This window comes from Dreissena polymorpha, chromosome 9 (assembly GCF_020536995.1).
Source record: "Dreissena polymorpha isolate Duluth1 chromosome 9, UMN_Dpol_1.0, whole genome shotgun sequence".
NCBI lineage: Eukaryota > Metazoa > Mollusca > Bivalvia > Myida > Dreissenidae > Dreissena > Dreissena polymorpha.
In genome coordinates this window covers 25,199,240-25,220,893 of record NC_068363.1, presented here as the reverse complement: position 1 = coordinate 25,220,893, position 21,654 = coordinate 25,199,240, and the positions used below count along the sequence as shown (strand labels likewise).

General features: G+C 32.8%; 1 protein-coding gene across 1 annotated transcript in view; it reads right to left on the bottom strand.

Annotated features, from left to right (window-relative positions):
- The window catches only part of LOC127843703 (uncharacterized), a 154,415-nt gene that overhangs the window by 120,331 nt on the left and 12,430 nt on the right, over window positions 1–21,654 (bottom strand). Inside the window, exon 2 of the mRNA XM_052373427.1 lies at window positions 16,395–16,459. The gene's annotated coding sequence lies outside the window, so the exon portion shown is untranslated. The remainder of the gene's footprint in view (window positions 1–16,394; window positions 16,460–21,654) is intronic.

Here is a 21,654-nt window from a genome sequence, read left to right as displayed (position 1 = left end):
TTACTTACTAGTTCTGGCCAACCTTCATGTCAAGTTTCAAGACTCTAGGTCCAAGCATACCAAAGTTATAACAACTTTAACATTTTTACATTCAAGGTCACAGTGACCTTGACCTTCAAATGAATGACCTTGAAATGTCCAGTGGTTACTTACTAGTTCTGGCCAACCTTCATGTCAAGTTTCAAGACTCTAGGTCCAAGCATACCAAAGTTATAACAACTTTAACATTTTTATATTGAAGGTCACAGTGACCTTCACCTTCAAATGAATGACCTTGAAATGACCAGTGGTCATCTGTTAATCCTGGCCAACCTTCATGTCAAGTTTGAAGACTCTAGGTCCAAGCATACCAAAGTTATACCATGAAATAAGAACTTTAACATTTTTACATTCAAGGTCACAGTGACCTTGACCTTCAAATGAATGACCTTGAAATGACCAGTGGTTACTAACTAGTTATGGCCAACCTTCATGTCAAGTTTCAAGACTCTAGGTCCAAGCATACCAAAGTTATAACAACTTTAACATTTTTTCTATTGAAGGTCACAGTGACCTTGACCTTCAAATGAATGACCTTGAAATGACCAGTGGTCATCTGTTAATCCTGGCCAACCTTCATGTCAAGTTTGAAGACTCTAGGTCCAAGCATACCAAAGTTATACCATGAAATAAGAACTTTAACATTTTCGAGCACGCCGCCACCCCGCCCGCCCGCCCGCCCGACAACATCAATCTATAAGCCGAGATTTTTTCGAAAAAAATCCGGCTAAAAACCGTCGTACATTTATGACTTTCCACAGGCAGGAAATAATTCTATGCATGTTAGCTTTGATAGCAGAGTTCAAGAATACCAGTACATAATTCCAGTACACTATGACCAATTTCACCACAGAGTTAAGAAGTTTAACGACTGATTCTGGATGGTTTAACTTGCACTATTTGTATCATAATGTACAAAATGGATCTGTATTTGACATTTTATCCGAACACAGCACATATCCGATCACTGCACACGAATACATATACATTAAGAACTGTCAAAACAATATTGGGCCACAGAGGCAACATTGTTTAATTTACAATTTGGGAGAGCAAATGCTAAATAATAATAGTAATCAAAAAGCTAATGGATACAGCTTATTTCAATTCACTCATGTATTTCGGATATGATTCTCTATTAAGCAAAAAATTCGCGTTGACGCGTATGCGTGGGTTTAACAATCAATGTTGTATTTTCTTTCTATGATCAAGTATGACTTTCAAAGTAGCGATGTGATAAGCTTAGTTTTTGCCATCTTATTTCGAAATTCATTAATAACACACAGTTCGTTTGTATAAAACAACTATTGCTATATGACGTTTTCCTTTTACTATGAGATCGACCTTGACGATATTCATAACTGTAATTAGCTGACTCTTATAAATAAACGTACAGTACAGCTAACGCGGCACAAACATAATCCGCGGCTACGCCACGGCCAGATTATTAGTACGCGGCGGCCGAATCGTGTGTTCAAGCGGCGTATCGCCGTGGCCCTCGGCATCAATCCCCGCAATGACGCCGAGTCTGTGTTAACCTCGCGTACTTTCGCGGAGTAAATCCGCCGCATACGTACGCGGCGGATCGAGTGAAAAGATATCCACCTACATGTACATACATGTATGTGTAGCGTAGAATTAATTACGCGCAACTGTTAATATTTCGTTCGATTATCATTATTAAATTTGTAATCCGAAACACACTTCCGAATTTTAATGCTAACGCGACCTTTGACAAATTCTAGCGTCAAATAAACAGTGCTAAAATATCCTTTGTTTCATAAAAAGCGCGCGAAAATTATGCAGACATGTAGAACGTCGTTTGGAAAGTTTGGGTGGATTTTGTGTTGTATAAATACATGAACATCACGTCAGGCGTAAATCGCGTGTTCAGTGGAAAAAAAACGCCCGGATTAGACGTTATTTCATCATCTCTATAAATAGTAACAAATGCCAAAATGTATTTGATACTTAAGGAAATATCGAGAATGTTTGTGTATCGTAAATATTTACCAGCATTTGCTTTAAAACTGGAATATACAGGATTATCGGGTAATTAGTAGCGATATAAACTGTATAATATGAACAAAATAAAACGTGTTTATATACGCATATTCAAACAATAGTTATAATAAGCTGATAATTAACAAAACAACAAATACGTCGTCACCGTCTTGATTATTGATGTGGCTTCAAACTGCTAATTTTCTCAGCTTAAATTTAATATCAAAATCAACATGCAATTAATTTATAAATCCACCATATGCTGGAGCCTTGACCACTTGTATGTGCGAAAGCATTATTACGTGACCTTGTTTATGTGTGAAATACATACACTACGGGCGGGAAACAAACTTAATTGGCCAGACACATTAACTATGCTTACATGTATATGCTAATACAATCCGCGCACAATAAATTTATTATGATTTAAATTATTATTATTATAAATGTTCTTTCAAAATTTGTTAACTTCATGTAAATTTCATGATGCGCATCGACTCGGCATCATGTCACAGATAGCGGCATGCCTCGGCGGACAGATGCGAAGTTTCGCGGCGAAATGCGACTTGCCGCCGCATACTGACGCGGCTTCAACGACTGACGCAGCATCGACTCGTTTCGCCTTGCCGCCGCGGATCGCGAAATACGTTTGTTCCGGTTAATACAGACTCGGCGTCGTTGCGCGATCGATGCCGAGTGCCACGGCGATACGCCGCGTGAACACACGATTCGGTCGCCGCGGACTAATAATCTGGCCGTGGCGTAGCCGCGGATTATGTTTGTGCCGCTTTGGCTGTACTGTATATATATATATATAATGTATAATTTGAACATTACATTTCCTGGCTTATTTCATCTGCAAAAATGAAAAATATATATTGAAATACTGTTTTAAAACACCGCTGTGGTTTTAACCGAGTTAAATGGTAGAACTCATTACATACAATTACGACTGACTTATAACATCATGACGTATTTTCAGGTGAGCTTATGAAGCTATATTATACATTTAAAGCAAAATCACACTACTTCCTGAAGAACAACTTACTCGCGTGTGCTTGATTGGTTTTCCAATTTTATAATTCGAACCCGAAACTAAATAAGACAGGAAGAAAATTCATTCAAATTCAACTGACATGGATGTAAAGACCGGAATATTATGTTGAGATAACACACCAAATAACATGTAAACAGGAAAAAATAGTTTTCCCCGACAAAGAAGAAAACTTGAACAATTGATCATATGATACAACACAATTGGACAGGAAGAAAATTCATTCAAATCCAACTGACATGGATGTAAAGACCGGAAGATTATGTTAAGATAAAACACCAAATAACACGTAAACAGGAAAAAAAAAGTGATCCCTCACAAAGAAGATAACTTGAACAATTGATCATATGATACGACACAATTGGACGCGTTTGGCCGATCCGAAAGCAATGGCGTAATATTGAGCGAAGATATTTGGTAAACAAAATAACTATGTCAGCAATATATTTCGGCGTTTTACTCACAATATCCCGCTTATAATCCGGTTGTGTACGCAAATATAAACACGTGTAATGTTTCAAGACACTTCATGTTTATACTTTGTTAATCAGTGCTTGCTAGTCTTGGTAATGCTTCATTTCTTATAAATGGCGTTGATACCATTTTAAAAATACTGTAGTACGTGTTAACCATGTAAACAACAACCCAAAACGTTATAACATAATACTACTGTTCTGAATGGTTTGATATAATGCAACCTTTTGTGTCATAAACGCCTTATGATATTGTGAATAACCAGGATGACTGACCAACAAGGTCAAAACACAAAATGCATTTGCAAAATGTGAACTCCGTTTTCCTGATTACAGGTTATCAACAACTATGCTGGTTTTGCAAGTCTATTATTTTAATAAAATACTTTTAAATACTGTTGCTCAAAAAGATACAGGGCAGCGTATACATACAAGTAGTATTTAAAGACGAATGTGCTGTTCATGTATAACTTGGTTTGAATAAATATAAGATAATAAAAATGTCAAAACAAAAGCTAAATGGAAGAAGTTCAGGATTTATTTCGTAATTTCATTTAAAACCTTGTACTTTCGTAGTAATGGCAGTCAACACAGTTTTGAAATTAACCTGGAGATATGGTATGTGTTTGTCTTGTGTTAAACTTATTTTATTTACAACTTATTTTATTTGTTGTTTTAAAACGTGTATTCAAAAACATACCATGCAAAATACGAAATTTGATATTGATCAAGTGTTACATTAATAGTTGTTATTGTATAGGTTAATAACATTTAAATGATGTGTCAATATTATATTCATGTTATTATAAAAATATGCTATGACGTAACGTCAAAAAGTCCGTCCATCCAGAAAATTGCGCATGTTATGTACATGTTTTCTTAATAAAATTTTAATTTCTTAACATAGCGTCATGATAATTATATCAAACGAATCAGCTGAAAAATGCTCATTTCACAATACCGGTATATAACACAAAAAAACAGATATACCGACATTTAAGGAAAACCTATGCTTAAGTGATTATAAAAGCTATATGTTTGTTCCATATTAATTATAATGGTATCCTAGTAGAGAGGCCCTCTAAGGTTTGTAAAACATGCAACAATAATGTTTTACAATATCAAATTAGCACTCTTGTTAGCGTCCAAAGCTGGTAAAGTTTTATGATTTATAATGCCTAATTGTGTTTTGCCTAAAATTCGGAAAAGATAAAAGTAATTATAAAAGCAATATTTTCTACCGACTTGAATTAAAATAATATCGTTGTGAAGGAAAATTTATGACGTTCCTAAAATAGGCAAAAGTATTTTTTCAATATCAGATGTGCGCTGTAGGTTGGTATAAGTTGTTTGTCCTATAAGACGTTGATCAAGTTAAGAGTGTGCATTGCATACACTATGTCCTTGATTGTGCACATTCAGTGCTATTTATCAGGAACTTGGACATGAGAAAGTGTACGCTTCAAACAGGGTAATAAAGAGTAATGCCTATTTGTAAAGAATAATTATTATGGTTTGCGCAAACAATATAGTGAGCTAAGGCAACGTATATCACTTATCACTACTACTATTGGTTTCATAGAAATCAAAACTCGGTCTTTAATTGGTTAAATACTTAATGTTACAATTATGAGGTATACGTTATTGTAAATAAATGTTGCATTGTCGTGTAAAAAACGCGCATTAACGATTTTGTGGAATATAGGCATGATCTTCCAAATGATCACATTTTCAGACTCAAATTAATTACACATCGTTCATTCGATTAAATACTTCAAATTGTTTCTGAGGAGGAAGACGCAGTTTTTATTACCGATTGGAAAGAAAGAATGCTGGGATACACAATTGACCAAAACAGAAAAATAGTAAAAAATCTTGCACGCTCTATAAACAGCTTTTAACCGCTTAAACTTATGAATCGAAATACTCATGCTTGTTGAGACCCTTTCGAGTATCGCTTCCTTGTTTAACGGCTGATGAAGATACGCGAAGTTATTTTAAATGTGTTACGCCGAATATCAAATCATACCCTTAATTTATTCAACTACTAAGTATGTTTACGATTTTATGTGCGTTTTGAAGTCAATAGGTTCGGCATTAAGATCACTTCAAATTATTATATTATCAACAACACGTACTCAATATATTCTTAAAGGAGATTATGCGATTTGTATATGTGTACAATTGTAAAATATTTATAAAAATATGTTCCAATAACACAACATAGGCAAGAATAATTATACATTGAAGATAAATTTATAAGATGCAGAAAAGACAAATTAGCGCACCGAGCCGATTGTGACGTAGATATTTCGCACATATTTTCTTACAGTAACCGATGCATTCGTCTTTTTATTAGGATAATAGTTAGTGTTCGAGTGTCGTATGAATATATATCGTCGCAGGAAATTAAAATGATCCGTAAAACTAAATTTAGATTCACATTGTACATGTATGATGTACAGACATTTTCGATTTCAGAATTAAATATCTGGCTTGTTTCGCTTATTTTGACACATGTTCTTCTTAACTTGTATTTTAATTCATATTGAAATATATGTATAATATGATTTTTACACATTTTATATAAATTCAATTTTTTTTTACAAAATCGTATAATCTCACTTTAATATATATTTCATATATTCAAACGCAACGACATCTCCAGGTTTAACCTATTATCTTCAAGTTCAATAATTTATATTGACAACGACAGATTTGCAAATATTTTACAGTTCTTTGTCATTGCGGCGCAATGAAACTTTGTCTGAATTTAGCATACGAATATATCTTAATTCCTGTTTGCATTTAAGTTCACAAAATGTAGTCAAGTAACTGTGTCTGACTTTTCATTTGGGCTGCATTATTAACATTTTAAATGAGCAATCGCTTGTGATATAGAGAAACATCCTTTCTTTTGAGAACATAAACCTTTAAAAGGAATCCGTAGTAATCCGAATGGCGTATTGTAAGTTTTTATATACAACATAAGTTTCGATGTAACAATGAACCGCTAATAAATATTTTTTTTAAGATAAGACATATTTTCAATTGCATTCTCTTATTTTACCTTCAAACACGATTACAGACTTTGAATTGTTTTCATTGGTTCTTGTGTGTACATGTTGGTTTGTAACCTATGATTAGTCTTTTTCAGTGCAATATTATGTTTTTCTATTATTTTGATATAAACATACATGCTTGATTTATCAGTCAACATTCCATCTAACAATGTCTGGTACTTCTGCTAAGGTATTTAACAATGAACTCAGTCAGAGAAAGGTCATAATTATAACATCGTTCGTATAACTCTGTCTCATCATGACTTTCATTCCTGACAAGTTTTCAGAAAATCAATAAAGCTGAATAAATTTATGTTCTCATAAATGGGCTGACCATAAATTTGAACTGTATAATTGACAATGAACATATGAACCAGGGCCCTCCTGTTTGTTTCATGGCATCGAACAATGATTGTCACTTTTTCCAAGCAATACAAATACATCCAACGCTAAGCTCTGGACAATTTTTGAATAGTTATTTTCTATGCTTGTAGTAATTTAATGTGAATTTGAACAAAGACCTATTGACTTCGTTCTTGTGATTGTCATTCCGTGTCAAAACGTTTTTTTTCTGATGCCAAATAACTTTAACGAAATTGAAAAATGTATAAGGGGTAAATATTCAAAATTGGTCATGAAATGTTCATGCTGAATTGACCTTAGACTTTCACGCGACTAAATGGCGACTCGTTGGCCTATCACGATTATTAATGGATGCTGAACAAGATTTATGTCTCGACATAGTGTACAGGTGAGATTTGAAACACATCACTATATACATGTTTTTGTGACACGAATTTCCGATCCGCAGGTCTGTTTCGTGTGCACTGCATGCTGTCTATGCATAATGGATTTTAATTTGATATGAATGCCTCTCTTATACTGACCTAGAGAGCAGGTTAATCAATGCGATATACCTTCATAGTTATTATATAATGTTAAACAATTTGAAGCAACATATATTTGTCTTATCTTTACGTTTGATATTGAATTATGTTAATATGATGTTCAGGACAATATAATGATGATTTAATTACCTTATTTGACATCTGATCTTGAATTATGACCTTGATCTTAGACCTAGTAAGTTGGGTTTTGATTATGGCAACCTGTCTGATCATTCACATAAAAATTACAAACGAGTGATCTAGTTGTTAACCCTAGTTGCAACGTGTCGAATAAGGCCGATATATCATTTAGATTTTGGCCTTACGTGAACCCGCATTGAAACTGGGTCGATATATCATTAGAACAAATATTATAACCAAATTTAATGAAGAGTGTGTAGTTAATTTAGTATAGTGATTGACACCATGTGACCGAGTTTTAAAGTAAGAACATTGTTTTGACCGAGTTTCATAAAGATATGTGGATCAATCGTGCCTCTTTATGTTCATATGATGTGTATTTAATTTGACCATGCGTTTGACCACGCAGAACCCAGTTTCGAACTCGATCGAGATATCACTTGTACAAATATTCCAACCAAGTTGAAAGACAATTTAAAAATTCAGTTAAACTCAATAGTGTTGAAAGCTGTTTCTTTTAGTGTACTTAGTGACACGTGTTTTACCCCATGAACCCCGTTTCAAGCTGTTTTACAGCGAACAGTAAATGAATCTCTGAGACGACACACTTGCAAAATCGTAACAGACCTAGTTCGTATAACACACATATATTATCATTGAAGCAATATTTTATATATATTAAGCGAGCCGTACATTATTGGTATGGTATACTTTCTTAGTGGATAACCTTGTGTACAGCGTTTGCCTGATATCAAATTACGAAATGCGATTAGGTTTAACTTTAAGACATTGTTAAACAATAGTGTTTAGAAATTGTGAAAGAAAATGGAGTTTACGCATGTCGCTGTTATTGTTAGAACAAGTGGTTTGCGTATGACATGCAAACCGTTTTTTGGGGTGTTGTGGGGTTAATATTACCTTTATGGTATTTTCGTTCAGAGCCAGCTTATTTTATTCGAAGCCACATTTCTTTAGAAAAAAAAATGAAGCATCGATGTATAAAACAAATGTTTCGGATTTACTTTTTTCATTTATACATGCCAATTTTAATAGGCAGACAATACATCATTCTGACCATTATTTCGATCTTTTAAATCTTGTTTTAACGGACGGACGTGGAGTCAGACGGACCGATGGTAAACTTGAAGTGCTCTATTGTGAAACACCCGTTACTATTCGTGTAAAATACTTACGACATTTGGTTATTTATTAAACACAACTTATTAAGGTCATACGAATAGTTTATGTTCGGAACTAATTGCCAACTGTCTATATTTGTTTTTTAACAAAAGGTGCATATTATAAATGTCTTTAAATCTTTAGATTATTAATTATAACTCATGTAAGGTGACCAGAAATAGTATTGTCAGTATACGCCATTGCACATAACAGTAGTTGTTTGTACCGTGGGATAAGCGGTCATTGGTTAATTAGTTCAGATATGAATAGGGTCTATTGAATATATATTTTGCCTACAAATATCCTAGGTTAATGTCATGCTTACCAGTAGTTGGTAATCGTGCGTTATTGTATGTTTGCATGTTTGGAACGAATGAGTTGCAAAGCCTGACAAAGATGTTAAAACATTCTACTATGTTTATAATCGGAATCAAAACAAAACATTTTCGAAACAGATATGGATATTTGAAACTCTATTTGCAACGAAAAGCGCTATGTGTGGAAATATTTTAAACAAACATGCAAATGAAACAAAAAAAGTCACAATAACGCAACATTCCTGTGTGATGTTTAAAAGAATGTGTCCACATTGAGCACCACACAAGCGTTAATAGTGGTGTTGGGTAGCGACTACGATAAAGGCATGGGTGATTTGTGCAATTAATTATTGAAGGCATTGAACCTTAAATGTACCAGTATTGTGCACTGCAAAATGTCAAACTTGTTGTAAAGTATGTTATTAAGTATACGTAATTAAAATATTGTGTACAACTATTTCATGTAGTTTGTTCTGCATTGTCTTATTCAATTAGGAATAGAAAGCATGCTGACATGTTTTAATAAAAAATAGAATATAAACTAATACATTTGTTTTTAAAGACCCGATTTTTCTATACACAATTTTCAGCACCAGAAATTCTTACTGGAATGGTCAGAAGTGTACAAGTATGCCTTGATTCATTGAATGTTAACATGTTCAAATATATGTGTTTGTTTTCAAAATCATGTTCAAGGCTTTTTTAATATTTAAGTTTAGTTGGGGATAATTTATGTATGCACGCATTACCTGGTCAAGATGTGTGCACACACAAGAATTTCCATAAATTAAAACGCAGTATCATACGAGGTAGTACTTATTTACAAATGCCCTATCCGAACTTGTTTGTTTTGTAGTATAAAACACGGTTTCATTCACATACCCCATGAGCGATATGTTCTCTTGTGATCTACATATTAACAATTCCTCTATTCTTGTTTAAATACAGCTTATAGCAAAACTGTCCTCAAATTTTAGTTATACATTTATGAACTAAATATCGCACTATGAATAATATAGACGTGCTAAATAAGGAATGTGTAACCAACATATGACAATAAACATATCTATTAAATGCAAAATACTTCTTTATTATGTGTTTAACCTGTTATATCTTACATACGTATTTTTACGCATATGTAGTCCCTTTGAAAGTTTAATTTAATTGAAGACCTTTCCAACTACATTCACGTTTTAAAGTCTTCATTATCAAGCCTTAGATACTGATGAGCAGCAAACAGCCTAAAACCTTAACAAACTGTGAGTTACTTACAGACTGTTCTGGTTTTATGTTGCTTGCACATAGCCATTTTCCCTTTTCTTCTGAGAGGAAAAGGGTTAAATGAAAAACTCATGTAAATTTCGCAATAACAAGTAAAAACAAGATGTGTCTGTGAAACACTATGTCCTCCCATATATTTGACCTTTGACCTTGACGGATGACCTTGACCTTGACCTTTAACCACTCACAATGTGGAGCTCTATGAGATGCACATGCATGCCAAATATCAAGTTGTTATCTTCAATATTGCAAAACAGCTACCATTTTCCTCATCTGTAAAAAGTGTAGTTCATTTCAGTGAACGTGTTGTGACACGAATATGATATAATATGTTAATATGAATATGTTTAACATAGTAATCTAGCCGTGCTGTATTCAAATGATGTAGTAGACTAATGCTATGCTGCTTAAAAGCCGACGCCTGCATTGTAGAGATGCCAGTGAATCACTTGTATAATACAATTCAAGGTGTTTAATTACAAGCTTAAGCAATTTAAACAGTGAGCGAAAACCGGATTACACCAGAATAAGCTGCCTAACTTAACTTCATTGTTATTTAAGTTCACAAACTAGCTGACCCAATCAATATAAAGCTTGCTTACACCTCGTATAACGTTGTAAGAATGGGTCGAGCTATCGGGTAATAAGGCAGAATTGACCACATTTGAAGCACGAATGACGTCGGTTCCTTCGTACGCAGTCACTTTATAACTTGAACACAAACATAATGTTGTCGTCTGCCTATTTAATATCAATCGGTTTCAAAAGTCGTATAAAGCAGAAGCGTGACAATGAATTATTTATTTAAACCCTGATTATGTGTAACCTTTATATCGATGATAGCATACACCCTTAGACAACTGAAAACGGCGCAATGCAATCAAACTGAATATATTAATTATTAAATATATTAAGTACACCGCGTTTTAATTTCAATATGAGTATAATCAAAGTGTCTAATTTGTTCGACATATGAAGAGTAGTTTATCAATCTTGCTTACTATAGGAATGCCACTAACCTACGTGTCTTTGAAGTCATAAAATGGCTTCGTTAAGGTAAAGAGTCCTGTTGACCAAATAGACAAACCTTAAAACACAAAACACTATCGTCATTGTCAGTAAATATATATCGGCCACGCTTTAAAAATGAAACAACATTTTTGTACCTCCACATATTCATTAAGGATTAGATTTAAAAAACAATCATATTCATATTTAAGAAAGATTCGTTAAAGAAAATTGTTAATTCTAAAATTAAAAGTTTTGAAATGACGGTAAGCCAATTGTATTTTGTGATATCGGTTAATGTAGATAACAAGATGACTTTGTAATGTGTGTTGTGAAAAGTATGTGCTCATATGTTACATGCCATTTATAGGTGGTGTTTAAAATGTGTCCCATATGATATGCCTGTAGTGCTGTTTATCATTATTATGATGTTTTAAGATTGGTATGTACCATTATAATGTTTTACCCTATTGACAACTGTATGTTAAATTATGACAAGTGATAATACGAGCTGCCTTTCCCATTAAAGTTTAATAATAACATAGCTCATTATGTGATAGTTTATAAACCTTCAACTAAAAACTATTTGATTTACCGAAATAGTGTCACAATAAAATACATTTGCCCTATTATGATGATGATGATTATTATTATTATTTATAATTTGTAATTTATTATTATCATTATTTTATTTTTACTATTATTATTGTTGTTTTTATTATAAATGATAAATAAATAAAAACACACCTGAGCACATTTCGATATATACCCGACAATCACTATTGAATGAAGTGCGCCGAATTAAATGCCGAGTTAATTTGAAGCCGTGTAATAAGAGAACGCATGGTTTTAGAAATATATAATGGAAAAATGTCTTCAAATGATACGAATGATTGGCTCTTTCTAAACTTTCCGTTCAAATTTATAAAGTCTTTGTTCAAAACATATACTGTCAGATAAGTCTTTGGTATTCGATAATTATTTTGGCTTTAATGAAGCGGCACTAGGTGAAGCAGTATTCAACAGTCGTTTTCCCAATATCGCTAATATATGAGGTGAATGACTTGACATTTAATGTCATCATGATGTCATTTTCCTATGGTATCAAATATGGGTTTCAATTGAAAAGGATAATATGAATAATATGCCACAAACTTTTTTTCAATATAGATTTTTCACATCAAAGCTTATTGAGAAATCAATATCATATCAAATGACTTTCTCATATACTAAATATACAACAATAATTGCAACAACTCAATTTACAAAAAAAATATTTAAAAGCACACTAACATAAGTAATAAAATAATCCAAACAAATGCAGACAAATACATGTAATCATAGTGTAGACTCTAATTTTTTATACTTTGATTAAAAGTAACAGTATGCGGATTGGGTTCTAATTCAATATTAGTGTAGACGAGTCTTGCTTAAAATATGCTTTCAAGAAACAGCATCCGGAAAAGGTTGTTAACTACTACAATATTAAGCTATTAACACTTGGAAGTTGTCCGTCTTAAGTGTTTGCAATGTGTTTTTAACGTAATGACGATTGCATTTTATTAGTTAACGATTACCATTTTAAAATAAATATCAATGTAATATATTTTATACAGTTTCTTTTTTTTTCTTTTTTTATGAATTTTAAACCGTCTAAAATACATTCATTGTCAATATAAAAAAAGTTGAATATGCGCCTTCGAATGGGACATACAACTATTAAAACAATATGGTAATGTGAATTGTTTACAACACAACACTGATGTTTTTTAAGTAATGAAAGTAAGGTCTTAATTTCATTCAAAAATGCTGCTAAAATTGTTTTAGTGTGTGCATTACTTACGCTTATTATTTTTTTCGTCAAATTATTGCGTTTTGTTTTTATCTTTCATGTTAAACCAGTAACAGTGTCCGGTTACACAGCTTTTACATTTATAGACGCGTTAATCTTTACGAATTGCATTTAAAGCTGTGAATACCAATGGAGCGAATCGTGTGCTATTGAACATGAAAGTCGCTTTTGTAAAATAAAATCGGTCAATATTATCAAGGTCTATTTACCTGTTATGGAGAAATATTGATACAGATTGACAAGATTATGTGGAAAACTAAGTTAAACAGTAAATCGGAAAATACGCTTAACATAATTAACCAATCCAATACACGTTAAAGGAAATATTAACTCAACAGTTAAAAGCGGTATGTTTTATAACATTAAATTGTACTTGTCATGAAAGGGAGTGGTTTAAAATTTGACAATAATTCATTTTAATATAAAAAAAACATGCGGATGATAATCATATCATACTTCTGACACATACACATTAAGTTCACAATCCCGATTACAAGAGTAAGCTTGTTTGCTATCAATGTGCATTATGCGTTATAATTCCATTAATGTAACATACGAAATCCAATGTATATAACGCACTACATAAATTGCCGTCCTCCCTCAAAATTTAAAGAACAGTAATGTCATTTTAAAACTTATCGAGCAAATCAACCGATATCTCGTGTACCAAATGTGCTAAAACAGATTAAATATAACTCAACTACCCGTTGTCATTTCTGATAACATGTTTACAATAGCCAGTGTATTGATACAACGAAGTATATGTGATATATAGTCAGGAATGTATTTCAAAGTCTCCATAATTTCTACAACATGATATACATTAAATATGCTTACTTAACTAAGCTCAAATGACGCCGTCGCTTTAAACAAACGCAAACAAAGCTAACGGGCTTTCAAAAGAGAAGCAGACTTGTTCATATGTTTTCATTTGTGATCCATCAATAAGCGTTGTACACAGGAGATATATGGAAATAAACTTGACAAATCAACGGATGAATTTTATCTCAAGATTTGTTAGAATAATTCGCATAGTTAAACCTGAAGGAGCAAATCTAACAAAACATGTTCAAAAGATGCATGGTCTCGTGATTTTATGAATATAATTATAAAGTTACACTCAAAGTTTGAGTACGCGTATATATCTAAGGAAAATATTTACATCGCCAATTGGCTATATACGTTACCAAAATTGCACTTGCAGTTAACATTCCTCCATGTACGTTGTATTGAAATCAACCCAAAAGAAAGTCTACTATTTGTATTACGGCGCCCGAGTAAATGTCGCGATGACAACGACCAAATGTGTTTAACATTCAAAGAAGCCATGCTCATGTTTTATCGCTAAATGGAAAAATCGATAATATCACGATATACTTTATGATATACTTAAGTGTACTTAATCCATTGAAATACCGAATTTCACGTGAAAATAACTTCTGAAACTCATTTATCTCTTTCCAGTAGTATTAGATTACTGAATCGTAGGGATAAGATCATTAATGTCAATTATTTGTTTTCTTCGTATGCTGTATAGCGGGACTTTACTGTTCATAAAAGGATCATATGGATATGCGATGAATCTCTGCAAAATCAACATGACATTCATTATAATTGTATTGTGAAAATACGATAAAAACTTATTATTCTTTAAAGTTGGAACTATGTCTTTCAAATTTATACATTATTTAGCATATCCACATTAGGGCACAGTTAGTGACTACTTACATTTTAAATACAGTTACGCGGTACCACTTTGCGAGTCTCTAGTTATTATGTTTTTTAACTATGCCTAACCAACTACAATCTTTTACGCGAATATATAAAACATACGGGGATCATTTTATGTTTTCCTTAGTCGACGACGTTACCGGTATTTCTAACGTTAATTCACACACAAAAACAGAGCGCTAAAGCATTGCAGTTATTTGCTTTTGTGTAAGCCTTATAACTCTTTGAACACGTAAACGAAAGTATCTAAATTTGTTGATTTTCAATTCATAGTGTCATTTAAAAACCGATATTATTATGATTAAATTGCTTACACTTTACTCATAAGGACTCTTCTTATCAAAAGAACATGATAACATATCGATTGAAATTGAAGCAGTAGTTAGATATGGAAAGATTTTCATTAATAACCCATTGTGTACCTCGGCGTTTGCTCTGACATGTCGGCTATAATATCCCCCTCTTCATCTTTCAAATCCCGCGGTCAACGTGATGAAGTTTCAGTAAACATTGTGTAATCTGACATTCGATTTCATTTAATTATGAACTTTTAGAAATTTGTGTTAAATAACTGTCGTTAATTAAAATATCTCATGAAGTCAAGATGACGTTACAGTGAAACTGTCCTATATTACAATACATAATTATATTAAGCTTCAATAAATTAGGCAACTGAACACGTTCCATAAGTCGGAAATGCAATATGACTCAATCATCCCTTCTCCGCTTAGCTTTACGGCTAAAACCCCAATGCTTTGCTTTGACCATTCAATCCCAGTTGTAATCATTAATGTTTAAAGTTGGTATTCTGTTATTAAAGAAGTGAATATAAATAAAAAAAATTCTTCTGGTAGAATTTCTAAAATTTCACGGTTTGCTTGATTCATACATTTCTGTTACTGCTATTGTTTTATTCACTTAAGAAACAATATGTTGTTGTTTTTTCATTTACTGCATTCTTCACACATCGTCAAAAACCTATTGACTGTGACCTCTGATATTATGTTTTTGGAACGACGAAACGAAAATGAACTATGCATATCGAGTGATTCTTCAGTAAAAATATAAGTGCTTGATCATGCCCCTGTTCTTGGCTTTTCTTTCTGAAGATTTGTCGGATCTTCGGTGGGTCTATAGACCTTTTATTTTCCGCACAATGTCTAGATAATGATATTTTTATCGCCTTGCATCATCTTTTGCCGTTTCTATTGAATGAACCTTAAGTTTCATTGACTATATTTCAATCGAGCAGATAAAAAACGCCAACATATTTATGTGACACTCATGGACCCTGTTTTAAACATCTTTATGCATATCATTAATACACTTTTAGCAATACAAATGACATAAACAATAAATATCTTACTTTGTGGAGTCTGACAAAACACCTAGCAAATCATCGTGGTGCTGTATTCATTTTCACCATGCAATCTGAAAATAAAATAAGGCTCATTGCATGTTTTAAGGAATGTATTGTTTACATTATTAAGGTCTTTCATTTTGATTAGTATTATTCGAATGCTAAGAAACAATTTACGCACAATCTGATTACACACAGATATATATTAAATATTTTTTACTGAACAGTTAATGTTGCTGGACTACTGCTTGAAGATAATGCTAAAAGATGTAAAAAGAGCATTTAATTGATAACTGAATACATATAACTTACTTGTATCGATTACACTAATGTGGCTACTTTGCATAAATGTTTTTATTGTTAAATATATAAAGACATAAATGCAAAGGGTCTAGATTTTAATTGTCTTGCATGGTTTTTTAACAAAGGGCTCTACAAGTCAGTCTCTGGAAACTATATTACGTGGATCATTAATTTGAAATGCCAGTTAGAATGGGTATAATACTATCCCAAGTATTGTGAAATCTTCTGTTGATATTACCAAAGTCTGTTGATATTTGATATGAACCAATTGACGTAAATGGATTCACCAGGGAGGGCACTGGAAGTTTTTAACTAGTGTAAAGTTTGGTATATATATTTCAAACTTTATACTTGAACCATATAATAATTTGAGAATGGAGAAGAAATAAAAAATAAATGTAATTAGTCTAGTATAATTATTTATGTTTTATATGTAACAAATGCGTAGAAAATGTGTATTACAATCACATTCAAAACTACCTTTGAATACTTTACTTCATTGAGCACATGATAAATTAGCGCATTTCAAAGCCGTCAATGCGCTAAACGCCTCTTTTTTTCTCTATTAATAATCAACCATCTTATCATTAATACATAACGTGTATTAAAAGGTTGTATGTTCCACTTGACTCAGCGGGAGAATGAACGACTATTGTTTGTTAATGACCTGTAGATATAGTTGTATGCATTTCCTCACATTTCCTTAATAATATTACGGTTTTGTTATGCGTTAAAACGAATTAATTAGTGCTCTAGGCTGTAGACATGTGATACTGCATACATAGAAGTTATCATTATTTTGAGTGATCTTGCCTTTGTCCACTTCATCATTTTAATGTGATCGCTGTAACATGTAACTTAGTATATGTCGAAAAAAGTTATGTATATTAAGTCGCCAAAAGTGCAATGTATTGGCAAATACTACATGTATAAAAAAAATCAAGACAAGCTAAGTGTTGCTATTTACACTGATGTTGTTTTCATTTGAGTTTCCTTTATACATGTAATCCAATGACAAAATGAATGCAACACATTGTTCGTTGTGCTGTTAAATGGTAACATGTATCCTTCGAGGAAGACGAACGATTATTGTCACGGCTTGCTTGACGCTCTAAATTAAACTTCGCGCAGCGGTTATCTACCCACGGCTACTTGTGATAACAACTGCCATCACAAGAAAATCCTTCCAGATGTGGAGGGCTGTATTTAGGTATCATATTATGAAAAATAGTATCATTTTCTGCTATATTTCGAAAATAGTGTATAATTTCAGGTTCATAATTTAAAAAAAACTAAATAAAACAAAGTAAAAATAAAAACCGGAAACGTATTTTACTAGCTCGGCTTTCATCACGTGGTTGGTTATAACGGCAGGGATTTGATATCGATATATGCTAGGAACCAGTCAAAGCTCTGCGCGGAGGTTTGCTATCAATATTCAATAGTTTGCATCGCAACAAATAATTCCTGTTCTTACACCATGCTGTGGCATAGGTTTATTAGGTTATAGTGTACGTATTATGGATGTAATAAAAATTTGGTTTATATAGAGTCACCAGTTTGGAACAAACACAAATGATAATTATGCTTCATTAAATATTTTTCAATAGTTGTTTATATAGGAGAGGCGCAAGTACTACTGCTCGATTGTTAAGTTTTTGTTTCTCCATGTCAAATGTAGGTACATGTAATGTTGATATAAGAGACGTTTCTGTAAATAACTTAATTAGTGCTTAACCGATAAAGGTTATAAAAAAGATAATGAAATACCTTTACCAAAGTATCTGAAATGAAGAACAACTGGTTCAGAATAAACACAGATACTAAAGCTCACAACCTTGGACTGGGGACCCCAAAGCTTTAAGCTCGGAAATGTCATCATGATGGATCAAATATGTGACAACAGTAGAAAAGACCTTTAGCTACCGTTAATGATTTATTATTAAATGGGATTCAAGTTATGTCTCTAAAAGACAGTGGCGTCGTGGTCACATCAGTCAATCAGGCGTTCAATGAAAAGTTGGAACCTAAGCATAACAAGATTACACAATCAATGATAAATGCAAAAGTGCAGTTGTTGTTTTTTGGGGGGAGGGGGGGGGGGGTAACGTTTAAATGATCCTTCAAGTAGACTTTATTTGCGGAACAAAATCCCCAACCTTATTGTTATCCAGCGTGTCAAAGGTTCTTACATGTGGTTAATTTTACAAAAGTTTATTATCGAAACTTGTATTACAATATTAAAAATATATATTTAAACATATCAATTGATTTTCCGTGTGTCGCGTTATATAATAAAAGCAGTTCATACATGTTCAAAGTGAACTACATCAGCTACACCCTAAAATACTGTTAAAATCCCCGTTCGCAGAGATATATATGGACAGAATCGTAAGTTAAAGGGTTTTATATTGAGGATATCACTGAAAATCGGGTTGAAATCGGTTGAAAACAAACAATATAGCGATTGTTATTTTGAGTCGAGTAGGGTTAAGTACGAACATGACATAATTAATATTCATGATTCGACACGTTAATTCAAACCTTAACAAACAAAATTGCGGACACGGGCGAATTTAGTGGACAGAAGGTAAGAACAAATACGTTTTTGCTAATTCTATGCATTTATCTTCCATATGCTTAAAATGTTTAGCGAAAGCTAATTATATATATAATTTGCATAACCCGCGACGCTGCAATGATTTTCGCCTATTGCATGTATTTATGATCCTTTATATATTATTTTATCGATTCAAACCGAATTTAACCCGGTTTTCGTTGTCATTTTGCGAACGGGAACTTTAAACAATGTGTGACGTAAACCACGTCTTTATTGGAAACGTATGCATCACTAGTATACTAGTATTAAACAGTAGTAAATATGCGATAAGGCGAATGCCTCCTTCAAAATGCATTGATTTCGATTGTGAGTTAAAAAATAACATTGGATTGTTCATTTATGATGCTGATGATGTTAAACCCGAAATAACTTTTAGAGACATATTGCAATGATTGAGCTGTCGTTCGCCATTTGAGCCAAGCGCACAAATATTGATATTTTGGCAAAAACAAATCTTTTTTGCCAAGATGCTAATATCAAAGTTTGTAGCAAACGTCCAACATAAATATCGAGACAGGTTAGTTTGGTTTTCTGCTTGTTTCCTTAGAAGCGTTAGCACTTTAAAGTAGGCGTAAACCAGTCTAAAACATAATATGAAAACTTGCGTTAAGTTACTTGTTATTGAAGAGAACATGCTAGCTTTGACAATCAATAATCAGCTCACTTGAACCTGGTCTTTAATAAACGCTTGAATAGGTAAAGCTATTGGGTAATTAGGCGGGACAGACACACTTTTAATAAGGAACGAAATCGGGCCATTCGTGTGCGTTCACTGTATAACTTGAATACACAGATAATATTGCCGTCTGTATTCGACATTTATTACCGCTTTACAAACAGCAAAAAACGCGTGGAAATAAATTAGTTAATCAGCAGATGAGCATTTCAAAATTTTCTGACGAATATCGGTCTTGATTAAAAGTGATACTTAATTAATTAGGTTTTTTGTAATACCCGAACCCGAATACAAACCAGAAGCAACCTGACAAGGCGTTGTTCAACCAAGTGAATATGTGAAATACCGGCGAGGTTTTGTCTATATAAACGATCTAACCAGTTGTGTCAAAATCGAGTAAAAAATAAAGAGTTTATAATGGTAAAACATTTTTTCTTAAATTCACCCGATTGCAAAGAACACGCGTTACAATTGTTAAACGTGATTTAGATAGTGAAAGGTTTAATATGCTGACCAAGTTCCATGACGTTTGAATAACACGTGTGGATTCTGGAATAATAACAACGTTTTTCTAAGATTTGAATTCGTGTCTTTTATTTTAACGCACGCGACCCACATTCATAATTTACTTAAATATTGAGTCATAAATGGACCCACTATATATATTAAGGATTTTTAAAGACTTTACCTTTTAACCTGGGTTTTGAAAGCACGTGAGCCTGATTCAAACTAGTTAATTAATGGTGATGATAAACATTTTCAATAAAATCCATCAATAGTGAGCCATAAATATTGCCTGTGTACTGATACCAATTATTTTTATATATGTTATGTTGAATATTATGTCCAATGACTTGTTTTGGACGCAATTGCTCCAGTTTCAAACTCAGGCTTTATATTGATAAGATAAACATTCAGATTTGATAAAAACTTTTTCCAATGGAGTGATAATGTGCTTAACTTTGATAGCACACACTGTCTTATGTCGTTCAAAAGGTTACTATAATAGCCCACCTTGATCATGGCAAGCTCAGCTGAGCTATACATGACCACTACCTCACATTTGACTTGAACATCGTTATAATTGCCCGACCAAGCCCAACTAAGCTTGGTCCCATTATACATTGGCGTCATTGAAAATTATCAATGTATTCCGACACACACAGCTTAAATGGGTCATATCAAACGCTGATATAATATCTTATTTTGAAAAACACCTCTTGCTTTAAGAATCCAAACATGTTCCTCTATAATGTTATTAAATTAATAAACCCTTTTAAAATATATATTTGCATAATTATAATTATAAAATGTCGTCATGGGGAAAATAAGTAGAATTAATTAAAATATGTAAACATTCATTACAGGTATCGCATACTGAATTCTTAAATCAGTATTGAGTGTTTTAAAAATGCACGATGTCTGTAGGTGCCAGTTTCAAACCCACAAAATGCGCAATCAACAATACTGTTGACTAGTTATTACATTTTTAAGGAGGTGAACATGCTCAATATATCTATATAAATACACAAACCTAAGCGTGAACAAGGGAGAAACTGTATTTAAATAAGTCTATATTATAGATATGCCCATAAAAATAAAAGAACGTCCCATAACTTCTGCAATTTCAGTAAGTGTAACTATAGATTGTTTCACAAACATAAATG